Source organism: Rhinatrema bivittatum, chromosome 12 (genome assembly GCF_901001135.1).
Source record: "Rhinatrema bivittatum chromosome 12, aRhiBiv1.1, whole genome shotgun sequence".
Taxonomy (NCBI): Eukaryota; Metazoa; Chordata; class Amphibia; order Gymnophiona; family Rhinatrematidae; genus Rhinatrema; species Rhinatrema bivittatum.
The window spans coordinates 1496997-1520564 of NC_042626.1; the positions used below are offsets into that span (position 1 = coordinate 1496997).

Below are 23568 nucleotides of genomic sequence, written 5' to 3' on the forward strand. Positions count from 1 at the left end.
CCCGGGACTCCCGACAGACAGTGTCCATCTCCCCCCCAGTCACATGCCCGGGACTCCCGACAGACAGTGTCCATCTCCCCCCCAGACACATGCCCGGGAATCCTGACAGACAGTGTCCATCTCCCCCCCAGACACATGCCCGGGACTCCTGACAGACAGTGTCCATCTCCCCCCCCAGACACATGCCCGGGACACCCGACAGACAGTGTCCATCTCCCCCCCAGACACATGCCCGGGACTCCCGACAGACAGTGTCCATCTCCCCCCCAGACACATGCCCGGGACACCCGACAGACAGTGTCCATCTCCCCCCCAGACACATGCCCGGGACTCCTGACAGACAGTGTCCATCTCCCCCCCAGACACATGCCCGGGACTCCTGACAGACAGTGTCCATCTCCCCCCCAGACACATGCCCGGGACTCCCGACAGACAGTGTCCCCACCTCCCCCCCCAGACACATGCCCGGGACTCCTGACAGACAGTGTCCATCTCCCCCCAGACACATGCCCGGGACTCCTGACAGACAGTGTCCATCTCCCCCCCCCAGACACATGCCCGGGACTCCCTGACAGACAGTGTCCATCTCCCCCCCAGACACATGGCCCGGGACTCCTGACAGACAGTGTCCATTCTCCCCCCCAGACACATGCCCGGGACCTCCTGACAGACAGTGTCCATCTCCCCCCCAGACACATGCCCGGGACTCCCGACCAGACAGTGTCCATCTCCCCCCCCCAGACCATCCCGGACTCCTACATGACAGTGTCATCTCCCCCCCCCAGACACATGCCCGGGACTCCCGACAGACAGTGTCCATCTCCCCCCCCCAGACACATGCCCGGGACTCCCGACAGACAGTGTCCATCTCCCCCCCAGACACATGCCCGGGTCTCCCGACAGACAGTGTCCATCTCCCCCCCCAGACACATGCCCGGGACTCCCGACAGACAGTGTCCATCTCCCCCCCCAGACACATGCCCGGGACTCCTGACAGACAGTGTCCATCTCCCCCCCCAGACACATGCCCGGGACTCCCGACAGACAGTGTCCATCTCCCCCCCCAGACACATGCCCGGGACTCCCGACAGACAGTGTCCATCTCCCCCCCAGAGACATGCCCGGGACTCCCGACAGACAGTGTCCATCTCCCCCCCCAGACACATGCCCGGGAATCCTGACAGACAGTGTCCATCTCCCCCCCCCAGACACATGCCCGGGACTCCCGACATACAGTGTCCATCTCCTCCACCAGACACATTTCCGGGACTCCTGACAGACAGTGTCCATCTCCCCCCCCAGACACATGCCCGGGACTCCCGACAGACAGTGTCCATCTCCCCCCCCAGACACATGCCCGGGAATCCTAACAGACAGTGTCCATCTCCCCCCCCAGACACATGCCCGGGAATCCTAACAGACAGTGTCCATCTCCCCCCCCAGACACATGCTCGGGACTCCTGACAGACAGTGTCCATCTCCCCCCCCAGACACATGCCCGGGACTCCTGACAGACAGTGTCCATCTCCCCCCCAGACACATGCCCGGGACTCCTGACAGACAGTGTCCATCTCCCCCCCCAGACACATGCCCGGGACTCCCGACAGACAGTGTCCATCTCCCCCCCCAGACACATGCCCGGGACTCCTGACAGACAGTGTCCATCTCCCCCCCAGACACATGCCCGGGACTCCTGACAGACAGTGTCCATCTCCTCCCCAGACACATGCCTGGGACTCCTGACAGACAGTGTCCATCTCCCCCCCCAGACACATGCCCGGGACTCCCGACAGGCAGTGTTCATCTCCCCCCCAGACACATGCCCGGGACTCCTGACAGACAGTGTCCATCTCCCCCCCAGACACATGCCCGGGACTCCCGACAGACAGTGTCCATCTCCCCCCAGACACATGCCCGGGACCCCCGACAGACACATGCCCGGGACCCCCGACAGACAGTGTCCATCTCCCCCCAGACACATGCCCGGGACTCCCGTCAGACAGTGTCCATCTCCCCCCCAGACACATGCCCGGGACTCCTGACAGACAGTGTCCATCTCCCCCCCCAGACACATGCCCGGGACTCCTGACAGACAGTGTCCATCTCCCCCCCCCAGACACATGCCCGGGACTCCCGACAGACAGTGTCCATCTCCCCCCCCAGACACATGCCCGGGACTCCTGACAGACAGTGTCCATCTCCCCCCCCCAGACACATGCCCGGGACTCCCGTCAGACAGTGTCCATCTCCCCCCCCCAGACACATGCCCGGGACTCCTGACAGACAGTGTCCATCTCCCCCCCAGACACATGCCCGGGACTCCTGACAGACAGTGTCCATCTCCCCCCCAGACACATGCCCGGGACTCCTGACAGACAGTGTCCATCTCCCCCCCCCAGACACATGCCCGGGACTCCTGACAGACAGTGTCCATCTCCCCCCCAAGACACATGCCCGGGACTCCCGACAGACAGTGTCTATCTCCCCCCAGACACATGCCCGGGACTCCCGTCAGACAGTGTCCATCTCTCCCCCAGACACATGCCCGGGACCCCCGTCAGACAGTGTCCATCTCCCCCCCCAGACACATGCCCGGGACTCCCGACAGACAGTGTCCATCTCCCCCACCAGACACATGCCCGGGACTCCCGACAGACAGTGTCCATCCCCCCCCCAGACACATGCCGGGACTCCCGACAGACAGTGTCCATCTCCCCCCCAGACACATGCCCGGGACTCCCGACAGACAGTGTCCATCTCCCCCCAGACACATGCCCGGGACTCCCGACAGACAGTGTCCATCTCCCCCCCAGACACATGCCCGGGACTCCCGACAGACAGTGTCCATCTCCCCCCAGACACATGCCCGGGACTCCCGACAGACAGTGTCCATCTCCCCCCAGACACATGCCCGGGACTCCCGACAGACAGTGTCCATCTCCCCCCCAGACACATGCCCGGGACTCCCGACAGACAGTGTCCATCTCCCCCCCAGACACATGCCCGGGACTCCCGACAGACAGTGTCCATCTCCCCCCAGACACATGCCCGGGACTCCCGACAGACAGTGTCCATCTCCCCCCCAGACACATGCCCGGGACCCCCGTCAGACAGTGTCCATCTCTCCCCCAGACACATGCCCGGGACCCCCGACAGACAGTGTCCATCTTCCCCCCAGACACATGCCCGGGACCCCCGTCAGACAGTGTCCATCTCTCCCCCAGACACATGCCCGGGACCCCCGACAGACAGTGTCCATCTTCCCCCCAGACACATGCCCGGGACCCCCGTCAGACAGTGTCCATCTCTCCCCCAGACACATGCCCGGGACCCCCGACAGACAGTGTCCATCTCCCCTCAGAGACATGCCCGGGACTCCTGACAGACAGTGTCCATCTCCCCCCCCAGACACATGCCCGGGACCCCCATCAGACAGTGTCCATCTCTCCCCCAGACACATGCCCGGGACCCCCATCAGACAGTGTCCATCTCTCCCCCAGACACATGCCCGGGACCCCCGTCAGACAGTGTCCATCTCTCCCCCAGACACATGCCCGGGACCCCCGACAGACAGTGTCCATCTCCCCCCCAGACACATGCCCGGGACCCCCGTCAGACAGTGTCCATCTCTCCCCCAGACACATGCCCGGGACCCCCGACAGACAGTGTCCATCTTCCCCCCAGACACATGCCCGGGACCCCCGTCAGACAGTGTCCATCTCCCCCCCAGACACATGCCCGGGACCCCCGACAGACAGTGTCCATCTCCCCTCAGAGACATGCCCGGGACTCCTGACAGACAGTGTCCATCTCCCCCCCCAGACACATGCCCGGGACCCCTGTCAGACAGTGTCCATCTCCCCCCCAGACACATGCCCGGGACCCCCATCAGACAGTGTCCATCTCTCCCCCAGACACATGCCCGGGACCCCCGTCAGGCAGTGTCCATCTCTCCCCCAGACACATGCCCGGGACCCCCATCAGACAGTGTCCATCTCTCCCCCAGACACATGCCCGGGACCCCCGTCAGACAGTGTCCATCTCCCCCCCAGACACATGCCCGGGACCCCCGTCAGGCAGTGTCCATCTCTCCCCCAGACACATGCCCGGGACCCCCGTCAGGCAGTGTCCATCTCTCCCCCAGACACATGCCCGGGACCCCCGACAGACAGTGTCCATCTCCCCTCAGAGACATGCCCGGGACTCCCGACAGACAGTGTCCATCTCCCCCCCCCAGACACATGCCCGGGACTCCCGTCAGACAGTGTCCATCTCCCCCCCCCAGACACATGCCCGGGACTCCTGACAGACAGTGTCCATCTCCCCCCCAGACACATGCCCGGGACTCCTGACAGACAGTGTCCATCTCCCCCCCAGACACATGCCCGGGAATCCTGACAGACAGTGTCCATCTCCCCCCCAGACACATGCCCGGGACCCCCGTCAGGCAGTGTCCATCTCTCCCCCAGACACATGCCCGGGACCCCCGTCAGGCAGTGTCCATCTCTCCCCCAGACACATGCCCGGGACCCCCGACAGACAGTGTCCATCTCCCCTCAGAGACATGCCCGGGACTCCCGACAGACAGTGTCCATCTCCCCCCCCAGACACATGCCCGGGACCCCCGTCAGACAGTGTCCATCTCCCCCCCCAGACACATGCCCGGGACTCCCGTCAGACAGTGTCCATCTCCCCCCCCCAGACACATGCCCGGGACCCCCGTCAGACAGTGTCCATCTTCCCCCCCAGACACATGCCCGGGACCCCCGTCAGACAGTGTCCATCTTCCCCCCCTGACACATGCCCGGGACCCCCGTCAGACAGTGTCCATCTCCCCCCCCCAGACACATGCCCGGGACCCCCGTCAGACAGTGTCTTTATGCCATTTTAGAATCTGTCTGAAATTTGAGCTTCCACTTAGACTGTAATTTAACTTGGCGCTTCTCATATAGAAATGTTGTTCCAGTTATGATATAGATAACGACTTTTGCATAAATTAAGATATATTTTAATTAAACAAGAGTTTAGGATTGTGGTTTAAACTTTTTTATTGACTCGTAAATTTTAAAATGGCGCCCAGAGAGATGCGTATTGGGCAGGAATATGCTTAATTTTATATTGTGCGTGCATTTGTATCATTTAAAGTACGGCCTACCGCGCCTATTTGTGGGGCTTGAGCGGCACTTTCAACCCAGGGTGGGTTTTGGGGGGAGGGGGCAGTGTCACAAGGGTTTACAGACCCTTGCACCCTAGGCAGACCAATGTAACATTATCCCCCCCCCCCAAAAAAAAACCCCACCCTGAGTTGAAAGTGCTCCTCTTATAGCGGGAACTATATGGAGTTTCAGATTCTCCCTCCCCCAGTGTTCAGGGTCCCTCCTGCCTAAAATCTTCAGATTTACTCCTCCTCAGGACCACTGGCGCAGGTTGCCACGCTCAGCTTTGCAGAGTCAGGGCTTTGCCTCTCCTGCCACCTTATTCTTGACGTGTGAGCAGGTATGTACTCGCCTACTTCCTGACTGCTTAAACCCGCATTGCTCGCATGCGGCCCACCTGTGCGTGTGCAACACTTCTAAATCTACCTGGAAGGGTTCTTGACTATGGGAATTCCTTACCTATTCGTTTGTGAGCAGGTATGTACGCGCCTACTTCCTGACTGCTTAAACCCGCATTGCTCGCATGCGGCCCACCTGTGCGTGTGCAACACTTCTAAATCTACCTGGAAGGGTTCTTGACTATGGGAATTCCTTACCTATTGGTTTGTGAGCAGGTATGTACGCGCCTACTTCCTGACTGCTTAAACCCGCATTGCTCGCATGCGGCCCACCTGTGCGTGTGCAACACTTCTAAATCTACCTGGAAGGGTTCTTGACTATGGGAATTCCTTACATATTGGTTTGTGAGCAGGTATGTACGCGCCTACTTCCTGACTGCTTAAACTCGCATTGCTCGCATGCGGCCCACCTGTGCGTGTGCAACACTTCTAAATCTACCTGGAAGGGTTCTTGACTATGGGAATTCCTTACTTATTGGTTTGTGAGCAGGTATGTACGCGCCTACTTCCTGACTGCTTAAACCCGCATTGCTCGCATGCGGCCCACCTGTGCGTGTGCAACACTTCTAAATCTACCTGGAAGGGTTCTTGACTATGGGAATTCCTTACTTATTGGTTTGTGCGCAGGTATGTACGCGCCTACTTCCTGGCTGCTTAAACTCGCGTTGCTCGCATGCGGCCCACCTGTGCGTGTGCAACACTTCTAAATCTACCTGGAAGGGTTCTTGACTATGGGAATTCCTTACTTATTGGTTTGTGAGCAGGTATGTACGCGCCTACTTCCTGGCTGCTTAAACTCGGGTTGCTCGCATGCGGCCCACCTGTGCGTGTGTGTGTGCAACACTTCTAAATCTACCTGGAAGGGTTCTTGACTATGGGAATTCCTTGCTTATTGGTTTGCCCAAATGTCATTTGAAAGCCCTTACACGTCTTCAAAATATTGTTTTTTTGCAGTGATTAAAGTTTAAGATTTTAGTCTTAACTTTGAAAGTGGTTGGAGGTATTAGTGCAGCCCTAGCTATCAGCCTTCTCGTTTATTACGATCAGAGGATGATTTTTTGTCATCTGTTCCTTCACTGAAGAAGAATCCAAAGCTTAATCACCTGCATTTTCTGTTATTTGGCCTACCTTATGGAATTCCCTGCCTCGCGCATCACGACATATCAGAGATATTAAAATGTTTCATAAGCAGTTAAAATCCCATTTATTTTTAGTAGCTTTTGGGGTTGTATTGCAATAAATGAAATTCTTATATATTCTAATATTGTATTTTAGTTTAAATTTTTTTATTCAAGTTTTAACAATTATAAACAAAAGCATAGCATACAATTAATCCTTTTGCACACCACAGAACATGCTGTATGATGAAATGAAAAAGTAACCGCCCTGTTCACCTCCCAGCCCAACAATCCACCCCCCTTCTGAATCCGTAATACCCCAACTAGATGAGAGGATGGTCCCAAATCAATAGCCTAAAAGAAAGAAAATACTGTTAAATAGTTTTAATACAACAATGCAGACGTCTGGTCACATGTGGAAGCGTGGAAATATCTAAAAACATGGTCTTTCTTCCAGGATGTAAAGATTTACTAGACATCTCTTCTATAACTAAGATTGTATTTGAATGATCTGATCAGTGTCTTTTAATGTTTAATATTTGTATTGTGGTTTTGATTGTCAGTTCTATAGGTCTGATGTGTTATGTTTTATTGTAAACCGCGTAGTACAGTATATTTGTTTATGCATCCCGCAGCCAGCTTGGATGTGTATTTTCTTCTCTTTGTTTGAATTTCTGCATGTAGATGTGTGTGCTTTCACATACGTGTGCACAAGACTGCATGCATGTTTTTGTATACATGTGTGTTATGTTTTATTGTAAACCGCATAGTACAGTATATTTGTTTATGCATCCCGCAGCCAGCTTGGATGTGGATTTTCTTCTCTTTGTTTGAATTTCTGCATGTAGATGTGTGTGCTTTCACATACGTGTGCACAAGACTGCATGCATGTTTTTGTATACATGTGTGTTATGTTTTATTGTAAACTGCATAGTACAGTATATTTGTTTATGCATCCCACAGCCAGCTTGGATGTGGATTTTCTTCTCTTTGTTTGAATTTCTGCATGTAGATGTGTGTGCTTTCACATACGTGTGCACAAGACTGCATGCATGTTTTTGTATACATGTGTGTTATGTTTTATTGTAAACCGCATAGTACAGTATATTTGTTTATGCATCCCGCAGCCAGCTTGAATGTGGATTTTCTTCTCTTTGTTTGAATTTCTGCATGTAGATGTGTGTGCTTTCACATACGTGTGCACAAGACTGCATGCATGTTTTTGTATACATGTGTGTTATGCTACAGAGCATAGGAGAAGGAGGAATGATATACCAAGGTGGTCCTTGAAGATCAACTTGAAAGGGAAAGCAAATTTTATCTAAAGGAAGAGGGAGAGAAATAATGAAATAACATTCTCAGCTGTGTGCGCTATTTCTCCCCACTGAACGAAGGCTGGCACAATGCTTAGGGGATTAATCTCTTAAAAAATAAGTGGCAGCCAAGCAGACAGGCAGTGATTAGGGTTTTAACTGATCAGTCTGCATCTGACAGCGAACCAGCTATTATCTTAAAGGAATCAAAGGCACATTCAAAGCCTCCACTGAGCCCCAAACATGAAAGGAGATGTCATGTGCCTGGTTGTAGGGAGAGAAGGAAAGACAAAAAGGACCCAGAGAGGAAGAGAGAGCCGAGAGGGTAAGGGGTAAAGAAAGAGACAGACCCAGTAAGCTTCTGAAAGCACCAGCAGTCCACAAGAGCATCACTGGTACACAGGAGGCCTCACTGGCCCAGTCAGACTAGAACTGGGTTGTGTGGGAGCAGACAGGACCATTGCCTGGGGAGATCACTGAGGCAGATCTTCAGGGCACCGGACACTGTGGCTAATGCCAGCCTTGCCCAGAATTAGATTAGAAGCTGTGCAAGAGAACTTGGAGCTGCTGCAAGGGTATTAGGCACCCTAGGTGAGCCTTCAGTTGTGCCCTGGCTCCTCTCCTCTCACCCTCTGCCAAGTTCTGCATCCCCCTCCCTCTGCCTCCTGTCTACAGCACTCAGCACCCCCTGTCCAGCATCTCTCCTCTCTCCTCCCCTCCACCATCCTCGTTCTCGCCTTCATTCCCTGCTCAACACATAAGCACTAAGGGTAACCCAATCTCTTTGCCCAACATCCTCTCTCTTTACTCCTACCTACCCAGAATTGTCTCTCTTTCTATTGCTCCCTCACTCTCTCTCGCCATCTGTCCAGCACACTCTCTCCATAACACCCCCCTCACATCGTCTGTCTTCTCCCTACTTCTAACCACAATCCACACCCTTCTCTCTTGCCTCTTAAAAGTATGCAGGTGTCACTCTGGAAGCTTCCAGGGCTTTTCCCATGCACCCTCCCTAATGGAAGAACTAAACCCTGAAATGGATTTGTGGCTTGATATGGGAAGGGAGGGGGACTTGGTGTGAACTAAATATGGGATCTTATATGCACACTTACCCAAAAGGGTGGAGACTAAGGACAAAAAAGACAAAAACTGCCCCTAGATAGGGAGTGCTATTTTACAGGTGGCACTATATGTCCTGTATAGGGATTAATATCTTATAGTTGATCATACTCTATGTCCTGAATATGGAGTGCTGGCTTATAGGCAATCATACTCTACATCCTGTAAAGAGAGTGGTATTTTATAAGCAATCACATTCTATGTCCTGGATAGAGAGTGGTATTTTACAGGTGATCACATTCTATGTCCTAGATAGAGAGTGGTATTTTATAAGCAATCACATTCTATGTCCTGGATAGAGAGTGGTATTTTACAGGTGATCACATTCTATGTCCTAGATAGAGAGTGGTATTTTACAGGTGATCACATTCTATGTGCTGGACAGAGAGTGGTATTTTATAGGTGATCACATTCTATGTCCTAGATAGAGAGTGGTATTTTACAGGTGATCACATTCTATGTCCTAGATAGAGAGTGGTATTTTATAAGCAATCACATTCTATGTCCTGGATAGAGAGTGGTATTTTACAGGTGATCACATTCTATGTCCTAGATAGAGAGTGGTATTTTACAGGTGATTACATTCTATGTGCTGGACAGAGAGTGGTATTTTACAGGTGATCACATTCTATGTCCTAGATAGAGAGTGGTATTTTATAAGCAATCACATTCTATGTCCTGGATAGAGAGTGGTATTTTACAGGTGATCACATTCTATGTCCTAGATAGAGAGTGGTATTTTATAAGCAATCACATTCTATGTGCTGGATAGAGAGTGGTATTTTACAGGTGATCACATTCTATGTCCTGGATAGAGAGTGGTATTTTATAAGCAATCACATTCTATGTCCTGGATAGAGAGTGGTATTTTATAAGCAATCACATTCTATGTGCTGGATAGAGAGTGGTATTTTATAGGCATTCCAAACTCTACGTTTTGATCTTCCAAGCAGAGGTACATTCTATGGCTGGCAGCTGGGATGTATCCTGGGCAGAGTAGACAGAAATAACTGGGCAGAGTGGTCTGGTTGATCTTTTTCTGCTGTCATGCACTACGTTACCATGTGCTCCACAGAAGGCCTTGGTGCTTACAATCTTACCTCTTTATAAGGCTCGGTCTGATTGGCAGATGGACTGCAGGCTGCTATATTATCTGGGATTATGAGCCGTAACTGGATAATCTCCAATTAATTCAAACTTTCAGCATAGAGCTCAGACTGAAAACGTGAAAGAATCCTCCCCCTTCCCTACTCTGTCATGCCCTAAATGATTTAGAGGATGGCCGGAAGCCGGATTTTGGACCCTCACTTACGCAGTATGAAGAGTGGTAGAGCTCTCGATTCCTGGTGCTCTCTCGTTTTTTTCTCTCATGTGCACTTTCTTCTATCCTTCTGCTCTTGCATCCTCTCTCTTTTTTTTGGTTTATTTGCATTTTAACATAAGAACATAAGAACATGCCATACTGGGTCAGACCAAGGGTCCATCAAGCCCAGCATCCTGTCTCCAACAGTGGTCAATCCAGGTCACAAGTACCAAGCAAGATTTCAAGCAGTAAATAGATCCCAAGCTACTATCAAGCAGTGGCTACTCCCTAATTCTACTTAATTAATAATAGCTTATGGACTTCTCCTCCAAGACCTTATCCAAACTTTTTTTTAACCTCAGCTACACTAACTACTTAACCACATCCTCTGGCAATGAATTTGAGCTTAATTGTGCATTGAGTGAGAAACAATTTTCTCCATTTTGTTTTAAATGTGCTATCTACTAAACTTCATGGAGTTCCCCCTAGTCTTTGTATTTCTTCAAAGAGTAATAAGTAATAAGTGATTTATGTTTACTGTTCCACTCCCCTCATGATTTTGTAGACCTCTATCATATCCCCCCTCAGCAGTCTCTTCTCCAAGCTGAACAGCCCTAACCTCTTCAGCCTTTCCTCATAGGGGAGCTGTTCCATCCCCTTTATCATTTGGTTGCCCTTCTCTGTATCTTCTCCATCACAATTATATCTTTTTTGAGATGCGGCGACCAGAATTGTACACAGTATTCAAGGTGCGGTCTCACCATGGAGCGATACAGAGGCATTATGACATTTTCTGTTTTATTTTCCATTCCTTTGGCTTGTGCTCACTTGCACTTTCTCACTCATTTCCTCTGAAATTCTCTCTCCTTTTTTTTTCTTCAGTCCTTCCTCTCTCCTCTGTATCCACTGCTCTCTCTCAGTCCCTCTTGTCTCCCTGGCCTCTCTGCACACTCTCTATTTATGATTTTGCCAGGATATTCACTTATACTTCTCTTTAATTGGTTTTCCTACAAACTATAAAAGTTTTAAAGAGAAGTGGAAGTGCAGTGGCGGGGCCTGGCTTCGTTCTGGCGAAACTCCCTTGCCCTGAAGCTGCTGTTCTGGCTCTTTGCTTGGCCCCCAGCAGGGGGAACTCTCCAGTCTGTGCCCAGGGCTCTTCCAGCCCTTTGCAGCCCCTAAGGTCAGAACAGTGATTAATGGAGTCAGAGAAGAGAGATTAAGAGCAGAAACAGGAACTTGAGGGATCCAGTTTCCAGCCTGAAACCAGTTTTTAAATAAACACAGCACAAATCAGGGTCAATGAACAAGTTGTAGGTGAGAACTTTTCATTGGACTAAATTGCTACATATGTGATGAGCTGGGCAGAAACAGCTGATATTGCCCAGTAGTGGCTATGATTTTGGTAGTTTTTGTCATCGGGGCTGATGTAAGGGAGGTGTGCAGATCCCTCACCCCCCTGATCTGATCATCTTCAAACGCCCTCGGCCAGGCTGCACAGTCTCTTGGGAGCCTCCTGACGCAGGTAAAAATTGCAGCTCCCATCCTGCTGGAGGGAGAGCATCCCCAAAGAGGTTTTGCTTTATTTGAGGAGTGGGTGGGCTGGGGTTTGTTTTTTGCTCCTTGCACTGCTTGAAGTTGCAGAAGGAGGACTAGGTCTCTACTGAGTGGTTTTGACCTTAGGGTCACTGATGCACCAGCCTGGCCTGGAAAATGTTTCCCCACATCTGGTTTCAGTGCCGCAGTAACGTGTGGGTAAGAGCAGGGCCTGGCAGGATTACTACCTATATGTGTACATATGTCAGCTTGTGTCCTGAGCCCTGAGCTGAGGAGCACCCGCGTCCTGCCTGCAGGGAATGCAGACAGCTGTATTTACTGTTGCTATGTTGTAACCCTGGCAGCTCCTGCAGGGATGAATTTTCTGTGTCACTGGCTGAAAGGATTCTGAGCTGGTTTGATAATGTGTTTTTTGTAACACAGAGAAGCTGCAGGCCAAGGGACTATTAACCTCTTCAGAGCTGAAAACAGGTGGATTGATACTCAAGAGAAGCATGTTTAGTAACCCCACGTTCCCAGGATGATTTGGTAAGTACTGGGAAGGGGGAAATATGTCTCTGTTGGCAAGAGTGCAGTATGTATATACAGGGCACAATGTCAGTGCCTGCAGGTCAGGGTGCAGTGCCTGTGTCAGTGTCTGCAGTGTGAAGTTTCTGTAGGTGAGCATGGAGCAGTGTCTGTGAGTGAGAGTGAGTTGTCAGTGTCTGTGGGTGAGGGTACAGTGTCTGTGTGCAGGGTGCAGTATGATGTTTAGGTGAGAGCCTGTGCCTGCAGGTCAGGGTGCAGTGCCTGTGTCAGTGTCTGCAGTGTGAATTGTCTGTAGGTGAGCATGGAGCAGTGTCTGTGAGTGAGAGTGAGTTGTCAGTGTCTGTGGGTGAGGGTACAGTGTCTGTGTGCAGGGTGCAGTATGATGTTTAGGTGAGAGCCTGGTGTCAGTGCCTGCAGGTCAGGGTGCAGTGCCTGTGTCAGTGTCTGCAGTGTGAAGTTTCTGTAGGTGAGCCTGGAGCAGTGTCTGTGAGTGAGAGTGAGTTGTCAGTGTCTGTGGGTGAGGGTACAGTGTCTGTGTGCAGGGTGCAGTATGATGTTTAGGTGAGAGCCTGGTGTCAGTGTCTGCAGTGTGAAGTGTCTGTAGGTGAGCATGGAGCAGTGTCTGTGAGTGAGAGTGAGTTGTCAGTGTCTGTGGGTGAGGGTACAGTGTCTGTGTGCAGGGTGCAGTATGATGTTTAGGTGAGAGCCTGTGCCTGCAGGTCAGGGTGCAGTGCCTGTGTCAGTGTCTGCAGTGTGAAGTTTCTGTAGGTGAGCCTGGAGCAGTGTCTGTGAGTGAGAGTGAGTTGTCAGTGTCTGTGGGTGAGGGTACAGTGTCTGTGTGCAGGGTGCAGTATGATGTTTAGGTGAGAGCCTGGTGTCAGTGTCTGCAGTGTGAAGTGTCTGTAGGTGAGCATGGAGCAGTGTCTGTGAGTGAGAGTGAGTTGTCAGTGTCTGTGGGTGAGGGTACAGTGTCTGTGTGCAGGGTGCAGTATGATGTTTAGGTGAGAGCCTGGTGTCAGTGCCTGCAGGTCAGGGTGCAGTGCCTGTGTCAGTGTCTGCAGTGTGAAGTTTCTGTAGGTGAGCATGGAGCAGTGTCTGTGAGTGAGAGTGAGTTGTCAGTGTCTGTGGGTGAGGGTACAGTGTCTGTGTGCAGGGTGCAGTATGATGTTTAGGTGAGAGCCTGTGCCTGCAGGTCAGGGTGCAGTGCCTGTGTCAGTGTCTGCAGTGTGAAGTTTCTGTAGGTGAGCCTGGAGCAGTGTCTGTGAGTGAGAGTGAGTTGTCAGTGTCTGTGGGTGAGGGTACAGTGTCTGTGTGCAGGGTGCAGTATGATGTTTAGGTGAGAGCCTGGTGTCAGTGTCTGCAGTGTGAAGTTTCTGTAGGTGAGCCTGGAGCAGTGTCTGTGAGTGCAGGGTGAGAGTACAGTATTAGCGTCTGCATGTGCAGGATGCAGTGCCTTTGTCTGTGGGGGAGGGCAGGGTGGCAGTTCTTGGCACGGAGTGAGAGCTCAGTGTTTGTGTCTGCAGGCACAGCGTGCGGTGCTTGTGTATCTGTTGCTGAGAGGTGAAGGCATTGGCTCAGTTAGAATAAAATGTGCTGTAGCTTATTAATAGAAAACTGATTTCTTTCCCAAAATTATCTCTTTCCTGTAGGGGAGGGGGAGCAGCTGATTAAACGTTGTGGTCTGTGTGGTGTGTGTCAGACACAGTGTTCATGTGGTGTTCCCAAGTGCCAGTTGTGGTCCGTGTTTTGTGGGCTGTGACTGATGCCGTGCTGATTATAGCTGAGGATGATATTCAGTGCCTGTTGTCCGGCTAAGTTTGGAGTTATCCAGACAAATAGCAGGATTCTAAATGACTGTCCCTGAGGTATCCAGCTAACTACTTTTAAGTATTTTGTAAGCCGATGTGATGGAATATTTTCTTAATGACGGTATATAAAACCTGCTAAATACATAAATACTTATCCAGATAAAACTTAGGCTTCCAGGGCAGAATTAAGTTATCCAGATAACTCTGGTCATACTGTGGATCAGTTGTAAAGTTAGTCAGATAAACATATGACTAATTTTGCTATAAAAAAAAGTACTAACTATACATGAAGTTCTTTTCAATTGTACTAATTAAGACAAAAGGCAGAGAGCATTTCCACCACCTCCTGACTGTCAAACTTTTCAGCAGCGAAGGTAAAGAATGATCAGAATAATTTTTTTATTTATGCTTTGGATCATTAATGTATCAGGTAGAGAGAAACTTAAAGCAGCTTCCCGTCAGCTTATCCCATTTCAAGAGCACAGCAGAAAAGAGTGGAGCACAACTGGTGCTCTTCTCTAGTGTGAAAGGATGCGTGGAGTAAGTGAATGTAACCTCTGACCCGGGAAGGGGAGATGGGAGCTTCAGCACAGCCAGCCCGGGATTCTCCTCTGTCCATAACCCCCAGCCGGCTCAGCTCCTCTCTCAGACAATACAGCCACTGGTCTGAAAGATTTAAAGACCTCTAGTCAAACACTCAGTGCCCTGGCCATGGCTTGTACCAGCTCTTCCCAAAATAAAAATCTGCCTTTTTTACTTTTCTCCTCATATTCATCCTGATATTCTGGAGGACACTTGGCATCACCACTGGAGAGCGTGAACAGAGTTGGAGGAGCCGAGAGGATGCACAGCAGACAGAAGCTGGAGAGGACTGAAGGTTTCCTGCACAGGTCAGCATCATTCAAGTCTGTAATTCTTCATTCTTTGAAATGATTTGTCGTCTAATCCTCTTGGGTTTCCTTGCATAGTCTGCAATGAATCCCATCTTCTTGTATTCTTTTATAGACTTTTAATTAGAAAACTGAGGAAGGTGAATTGTCTTTTGAATGTCTGCGGTGTTGGGATCGAAGCACTGCAGAGAGCTGGACACACAGGGAGATCCCCAGGCATGGCAGCTCTGGACAATCTGCTGCTCAGATCCTATGTCCCACACCGTCTGCAGACAGCAATCATATTCTTTTATGAATACTAAGAAGAAAATGAGATTTGTTCTTTATAGCAACACAAGTGCACGAGAATTCACAGCATCTTAATGTTCCTGCTGCAAAGAGTTTAAAATCTCTGCTTCAGTTTGGGAGGATCTTCACTGCAATCAGCCTCCCAGTGACCAACATTACAGCAAATGTTTCTCATCCTGTCCAGGAGGATTATTAACAGCCAAATATGGCATGATGTGGCCCAATTAATACTCATTACGCAAACATGACAAAGGAGCAGATAAGAGCCAAGTGGCCCATCTGCTCTGCCCCTTCACTTCCTGTCTGGTTTATGGCATCAGCAGGGCTGGCCTGGTCACTGCCATGTGCAGGGTCCTGGTACTTCCCGTGCTGCAGGGGGGCCAGGCCTGGACCCTGCAGGGGAGGGAGACACCAAGTGGCCAGATTTAGGTGCCAGGATTATGAATGACCCCAGCCCAGGATTGGGAGGGGGAAATCCCTGGGTGCAGGATCCCAGCCTGGTTCTGATGCTGCTGGAAAGCTGAAAGGAGGAAGATAACATTGCCGCGTGAGAAACAAAAGCTCCTCTCTCCATGACTGAGCTCTGCCCTCCGGTTTCTGTCACCAGCTGCCGTACCCTCTCCACCATATTTAATCCCTCCCTGAGGCTCCTGTCTCATCCTCTGCTGCTCTGGGCACTAACTCCGGCCATTGGCTTGTGTTCTCCCCTCTTATTTCTTCTACCCCAGCCCTGCCTGCCCCTACCTCTGTGCTCAGTGTCTGCCCCGAGCATCGTTGAACTCTGCCCCCTCTGCTGGGAGCCTGGTCCAGGCCTCTCCCCCCCCCCCCCCCCCCCCCAGTCCCACCTCACATCAGGGCCCCTTGTCCTTCACCTTCCTGTAACTCGATGAAACCTATCACATTGCGAATGTTTTTATGTCTCCCTTTTACCTTTTTCTCCTGCAAACCTGAGCTTTTATAGGGTTTTATCTGAGTCCCTACAGGTAAGGCCTCCAGAACTGAACAGTCCTGGAATTGGGGGTCTCACTAGTGACCTATATGGACAATACTCCCTCCTTTTCCACACACTTAGCTTTCCTCGCTGCTTTTACATTACTGCGCTGATTACTCCTACATCGTTCTTGTAATGCGCACACTCGTAACGTCCCCTGTGCTTTTATTATTTATTCATTTATTCAGTCTGAAGTACTTGTGCGTGATGACTTACAAATGACTTAAAAATATACATCTGACATAAAACACAGAGTAAGAACTGAATTGTGTACTTTCTGTGATTTTACTGCATATGTTTGTTTAATTAATTGTTATGTTTTACTTTGTGAAAATTGATGGTTTATGTTCAAAAGATTTGAGATTAGCAGTTTACAAAATGTAATAAATAAATAAACAGAGCCTGCCCAAACATCAAAACAACCTGGAGCCCAGTGCCTCACGGCCTTGCAAAAGACAGAGTTTGGACCTTTTTCTAAAACCCGATGGAAGTGGAAAAGGGAAGGGGTGTCCGAGCTTGGGCCACAGGGAAAAAGGCAAAATCCTTGTCTGAAGGTTTCTCATTCTTCTTTGCATCACAAACGAAATATTTGATTGTAATGGAGTCTTAGTCCTTAAGAAGGGAAAAGCCAGGCAGGAAACGAGGAAACATCCAGAGGAGCCATGAGCAGAAGTAGTGGAAAGCAGAGGAGAGGACAAAGCCCTCCCATACCAGTCCCAGCGTTCAGGGTGAGGAGACCAGGACCGGAGCACAGATCACAGGGCTTTTGCACTTTCATCTTCCAAAACTTTCCCCATTCTTCTCATTTTTCCCCTTTCATTTTTTTCCCTCTCTACAATCATGAGCAGAACATAAGAACATGCCATGCTGGGTCAGACCAAGGGTCCATCAAGCCCAGCATCCTGTTTCCAACAGAGGCCAATCCAGGCCACAAGAACCTGGCAAGTACCCAAACATGAAACAACAGTGTAGTACATGTAATATGTGTCACGAGACATGTACAAGTTATGACATATAATACGTCATGGGGCACATGCATTTAATGACTCAGTGCAGTTCAACTAATACACATGAAGATAGAAGTCCATGTAATACATGTAACATGATGTGCACTACATGTGTTGGGATGCACGTAAGTATAATACATGAAGCATCAAGTGCATGTACCTACATGTAACTCACCTTGAACTACCAATGAAAAGGTCTGAGTCATAGGTAATTAAATATAAAATACATACATATAACTTTGAATTTTGCTTATTCAAATTTAATGGCAGAAATAAGGCATAGTACATGTAATACATGTTTTAATGCATGTGCATGCAATGCATGTGACAGGATACACAGTGCAGCACGTGTAACAGATGCTCAGTACATGTAATACATGTCTTGATGCATGTAATGTATGTGACAGGAACACATTGCAGCACGTGTAACAGATGCTCAGTACATGTAATACATGTCTTGATGCATGTGCATGTAATACAAGTGACAGGATACACAGTGCATACATGTAACAGATGCACAGTACATGTAATACATGTCTTGATGCATGTGCATGTAATACAAGCGACAGGATACACCGTGCACACATGTAACAGATGCACAGTACTTGTAATACAAGGATTTGGAGAAGATGTAAGTATATTCAAAAGCCGACTACAGTTTAAAATTATGCTGCAATTGAGCACTGACTCTTCTTCACAGCAATGACGAAGAAATGTTCTTTTCTGTGTTTGTTGCCGCTTGTCCCCTTAGTGACTTCATGTTGGACTCTTTCTTTCAGCTGCTCCCTGCTTAAACAGGCTATAATGGGTCAGAACATCCTTCGAGCTGCAGAAACCATGGCCAGAGATTTCAATAATGATCAGAGCAGAGTTCATGAACCTAGCTGTGGGACACTTGGTCATTTCAGATCAATCCAATATTTTGGATTTATTTTTTAGTTAAATGTTCGACTATCCTAACTGCTTGCAGCACAAGGAGTTAATTCCCCAAAAATGTGCCTGTGAAATGTGACTAATCAGAAAATTTAAACCTATGTTTCCATTCTCAAGCATAAAACTTTCTAAAACAAACAGGTTTTAGTGTATAATATCAACAGTCCTTCCAGGCATTCAGTGCCTGTGGTGAATGCCACCAGATGGGGGTGCACACTATCAGGAAATGCTCTGTCCAGCAGGTGAAGATCTCCAGACTGTGCCCACACTGTCAGGAATGCTCTGGCCAGCAGGTGAAGGTCTCCAGACTGTGCCCACACTATCAGGAAATGCTCTGTCCAGCAGGTGAAGATCTCCAGACTGTGCCCACACTATCAGGAAATGCTCTGTCCAGCAGGTGAAGATCTCCAGACTGTGCCCACACTATCAGGAAATGCTCTGTCCAGCAGGTGAAGATCTCCAGACTGTGCCCACACTATCAGGAAATGCTCTGGCCAGCAGGTGAAGATCTCCAGACTGGGTGCTCACTGTCAGGAATGCTCTGGCCAGCAGGTGAAGGTCTCTAGACTGGGTGCTCACTATCAGGAAATGCTCTGGTCAGCAGATGAAGGTCTCTAGACTGGGTGCTCACTGTCAGACTGGGCGCACACTGTCAGGAATGCTCTGGTCAGTAGATGAAGATCTCCAGACTGGGCGCTCACTGTCAGGAATGCTCTGGTCAGCAGATGAAGGTCTCCAGACTGGGCACACACTGTCAGGAAATGCTCTGGTCAGCAGATGAAGGTCTCCAGACTGGGCGCTCACTATCAGGAAATGCTCTGGTCAGCAGATGAAGGTCTCCAGACTGGGCGCACACTGTCAGGAAATGCTCTGGTCAGCAGGTGAAGTTCTCCAGACTGGGTGCTCACTGTCAGTAAATGCTCTGTCCAGCAGATGAAGGTCTCCAGACTGGGTGCTCACGGTCAGTAAATGCTCTGTCCAGCAGGTGAGGTTCTCCAGACTGGGCGCACACTGTCAGACTGGGTGCTCACTGTCAGTAAATGCTCTGGCCAGCAGATGAAGGTCTCCAGACTGGGCGCACACTGTCAGGAATGCTCTGGCCAGCAGATGAAGGTCTCCAGACTGGGCGCTCACTGTCAGGAATGCTCTGGCTAGCAGATGAAGGTCTCCAGACTGGGGGCACACTGTCAGGCATGCTCTGGTCAGCAGATGAAGTTCTCCAGACTGGGCACACACTGTCAGGAATGCTCTGGTCAGCAGATGAAGGTCTCCAGACTGGGTGCTCACTGTCAGTAAATGCTCTGTCCAGCAGGTGAGGTTCTCCAGACTGGGCGCACACTGTCAGACTGGGTGCTCACTGTCAGTAAATGCTCTGGCCAGCAGATGAAGGTCTCCAGACTGGGCGCACACTGTCAGGAATGCTCTGGCCAGCAGATGAAGGTCTCCAGACTGGGCGCTCACTGTCAGGAATGCTCTGGCTAGCAGATGAAGGTCTCCAGACTGGGGGCACACTGTCAGGCATGCTCTGGTCAGCAGATGAAGTTCTCCAGACTGGGCACACACTGTCAGGAATGCTCTGGTCAGCAGATGAAGGTCTCCAGACTGGGTGCTCACTGTCAGTAAATGCTTTGTCCAGCAGGTGAGGTTCTCCAGACTGGGCGCACACTGTCAGACTGGGTGCTCACTGTCAGTAAATGCTCTGGCCAGCAGATGAAGGTCTCCAGACTGGGCGCACACTGTCAGGAATGCTCTGGCCAGCAGATGAAGTTCTCCAGACTGGGTGCTCACTGTCAGTAAATGCTCTGGCCAGCAGATGAAGGTCTCCAGACTGGGTGCTCACTGTTAGTAAATGCTCTGGCCAGCAGATGAAGGTCTCCAGACTGGGTGCTCACTGTCAGTAAATGCTCTGGCCAGCAGGAGAAGTTCTCCAGACTGGGTGCACACTGTCAGTAAATGCTCTGGCCAGCAGGAGAAGTTCTCCAGACTGGGCACACACTGTCAGGAATGCTCTGGTCAGCAGATGAAGGTCTCCAGACTGGGTGCACACTGTCAGGAATGCTCTGGTCAGCAGATGAAGGTCTCCAGACTGGGCGCACACTGTCAGGAAATGCTCTGGTCAGCAGGTGAAGTTCTCCAGACTGGGTGCTCACTGTCAGTAAATGCTCTGTCCAGCAGATGAAGGTCTCCAGACTGGGTGCTCACGGTCAGTAAATGCTCTGTCCAGCAGGTGAGGTTCTCCAGACTGGGCGCACACTGTCAGACTGGGTGCTCACTGTCAGTAAATGCTCTGGCCAGCAGATGAAGGTCTCCAGACTGGGCGCACACTGTCAGGAATGCTCTGGCCAGCAGATGAAGGTCTCCAGACTGGGCGCTCACTGTCAGGAATGCTCTGGCTAGCAGATGAAGGTCTCCAGACTGGGGGCACACTGTCAGGCATGCTCTGGTCAGCAGATGAAGTTCTCCAGACTGGGCACACACTGTCAGGAATGCTCTGGTCAGCAGATGAAGGTCTCCAGACTGGGTGCTCACTGTCAGTAAATGCTCTGTCCAGCAGGTGAGGTTCTCCAGACTGGGCGCACACTGTCAGACTGGGTGCTCACTGTCAGTAAATGCTCTGGCCAGCAGATGAAGGTCTCCAGACTGGGTGCTCACTGTTAGTAAATGCTCTGGCCAGCAGATGAAGGTCTCCAGACTGGGTGCTCACTGTCAGTAAATGCTCTGGCCAGCAGGAGAAGTTCTCCAGACTGGGTGCACACTGTCAGGAATGCTCTGGTCAGCAGATGAAGTTCTCCAGACTGGGCACACACTGTCAGGAATGCTCTGGTCAGCAGATGAAGGTCTCCAGACTGGGTGCACACTGTCAGGAATGCTCTGGTCAGCAGATGAAGGTCTCCAGACTGGGTGCTCACTGTCAGTAAATGCTCTGGCCAGCAGGAGAAGTTCTCCAGACTGGGTGCACACTGTCAGGAATACTCTGGCCAGCAGGTGAAGTTTTCCAGTCTGGGTGCTCACTGTTGGGAAATGCTCTGGCTATGTGCAGGATTATATTGCAACATAAGCAGCAGGCAGATGCTTCATTGGCACGCAGGTGATACTATTTCAGTTATGGAAGTTATTGCAAGTGCAAGCTATGTAGGAGTGAGATTTGGCTGGTGGTGTTTTTCCTCCCATAATTAATAGTTTGTTAATTTGAGTCCTCTGGTGCAGAGCTGTAGCAGGAGTGTCCATGCTGGAGGGAGCAGCCTCAGATGATTAGGCCTTTTCTCACTTTCTGTGAGAGCGTCCTTGGGTGAGTCGCTGTCAGCAGGAAGACCACAGAGAGTACAAGGCTAAGAGAGGGAGATCCAGCAGCAGGAAGAGAAGAGCCACTCTGGGGGTCATGGCCAATGTGTGGAAAGGAGGAGAGCGGCTGTATTGGGCTCTGCACTCTGCTCCTAGGGGAGGGTCATTCTCTGCCAGAGGGTCCCGGGCTGTTAGTACCAGCTTGGTGCCAGTTCTGTCTCCCTCGCTTCTTACAGATAGCAGAGAGCAATAATTGGCCAGAGGCTCGCTGTGTGTGAAGCAGAAGGAGCCACATGTTAGGGGGCTTGTGAGGATCTGCCTGTCTTTGGGAAACACGTAACCTGACAAACCAATATTTCTACTTTCTTTCTCGTCCCCTTGGCAGCAGGGCTGGAGGGTGAGCTTGGAGCACTGACGGGGGAATTGCACTGCTTGACCTGCTGCTGGGTGAGGAGGCTGCCCTGATGAAGTCATGCCATTTCGGGTGCTGATACTTTCTGGCTCTGCCCCTTCATCTGCTGCTCCTGTGCCATTTCATCCCTATCCCTCTTGGAGAAACGCATGATGGGGGACCCTTTCCCTGGGCTGCAATCAAGTTCAAGGGCCACGTGGCCCAGAATAGCCCCCTGGAGTCATGGATGACCCCACCCACCCCCTGCTGCCTTCATAGTGGCCTAGAAGTTAAAAAAAAAAAGTCAAAAATCTGATTGCAGAGTCAGGTGGCGATCGCCCGCCCCCTCCTCTTCTGGCACTGGCCATGAACTGCAGGTTAAGATTGTGCTTCTGGCAGGGGGAAGGAAGCAGGATTTATCTGTGCACTAAACAGGAATGGGCGGCAACCTGCTGACAGCCACAGTTTAACATGTTTTAAGGGGCTTTGAGGGGTAGAGGGTGCAGAGCCATCAGGGCCATGTGAGAGATTAGCAGTTTAAGGTAGAAATGGGCTGGCAGGGCAGGGGTTAAGGGCAGCTGAGGACTGCACCGAGGCTGAGCTGCCTGCAGGTCACTGGGAGGGATTAGAGCTGGGCCCCCGGAGGGCAGATCTGGGGACTGAGGGCAGAGAAGGAGGGCAGAATGGCTCTGCCTGTGGGACGGGGGAGGCTGAGATTACGCAAGGAGCAGATTCAAAGCGTTTAAAGGTGCGAGAGTGGAAAAAGGTGGAGGTGACAGCCAGGACCCATCTTTGCATGAATGCTGCTGCCTTTCCCGTGCATTAATGCCCTCACTCCTCGGCCTTTCTAATACTCAGCACACAGTCATTTAACACTTCTGAGCAGTACAAAAACCACAGCCCATTCATTTCAGAAAACCTTAAACATTATGGGGTCTGTTTTCAGCTGCACAAACTGGCAGGGTAAATGCAGCGCTTACGTCTAACGCCCTGCAGCCGGCCAGAGAGTTAGCTGCATAAGTTAAGCGGCTAACAAGGCTCCTCCTTGGAATGCCTCTTGCCTGCCCATCGAATGCCTTTCTGGCTAAATATTATTATCTATTTATCTTAAAAATGTTTATTTTCCACCTATAGTGATAGATCATGAAGGGCAGATTACATTACCTGTCTCCATGGCTTTTGAATATGGACCTCAGTTTTGGTGTCTAAGCCTCTCTGTTGTGTAGCTCTGGGTGGCTTTGCCTCTCTGTGTGCGGTATAGCTGCGTGTCTGTGTGTCTGTCTGGTATGTTAGTGAATGTGATTTTGTATGTGTGAACCCCTGTGAGTGTGTCCCTTGCAAGGAAGGCCTCCTGCCATGTAAAGAGAGAGACTTTGCTGTATGCACCTGCCTCTTATCCTGACTAGATTACGTAGCTCTCCCACAAAGTCCTCACACGTCTCCAGTCAGTGCAGAACACAGCTCTCCCACAAAGTCCTCACACGTCTCC

General features: G+C 50.7%; 1 long non-coding RNA gene across 4 annotated transcripts in view; it reads left to right on the forward strand.

Moving 5' to 3' along the window:
* The window catches only part of LOC115073833, a 51923-nt gene that overhangs the window by 11489 nt on the left and 16866 nt on the right, over nt 1-23568 (forward strand). Inside the window, exons 1-3 of one of the 4 annotated variants that reach the window (XR_003852136.1) lie at nt 11763-11929; nt 12385-12489; nt 15088-15202. This is a non-coding gene — a long non-coding RNA (uncharacterized LOC115073833). Of the gene's footprint in view, nt 1-11762; nt 11930-12030; nt 12160-12384; nt 12490-15087; nt 16733-23568 lie in introns of those variants that run through there. The other 3 variants (XR_003852133.1, XR_003852135.1, XR_003852134.1) reach the window with 3 other exon arrangements.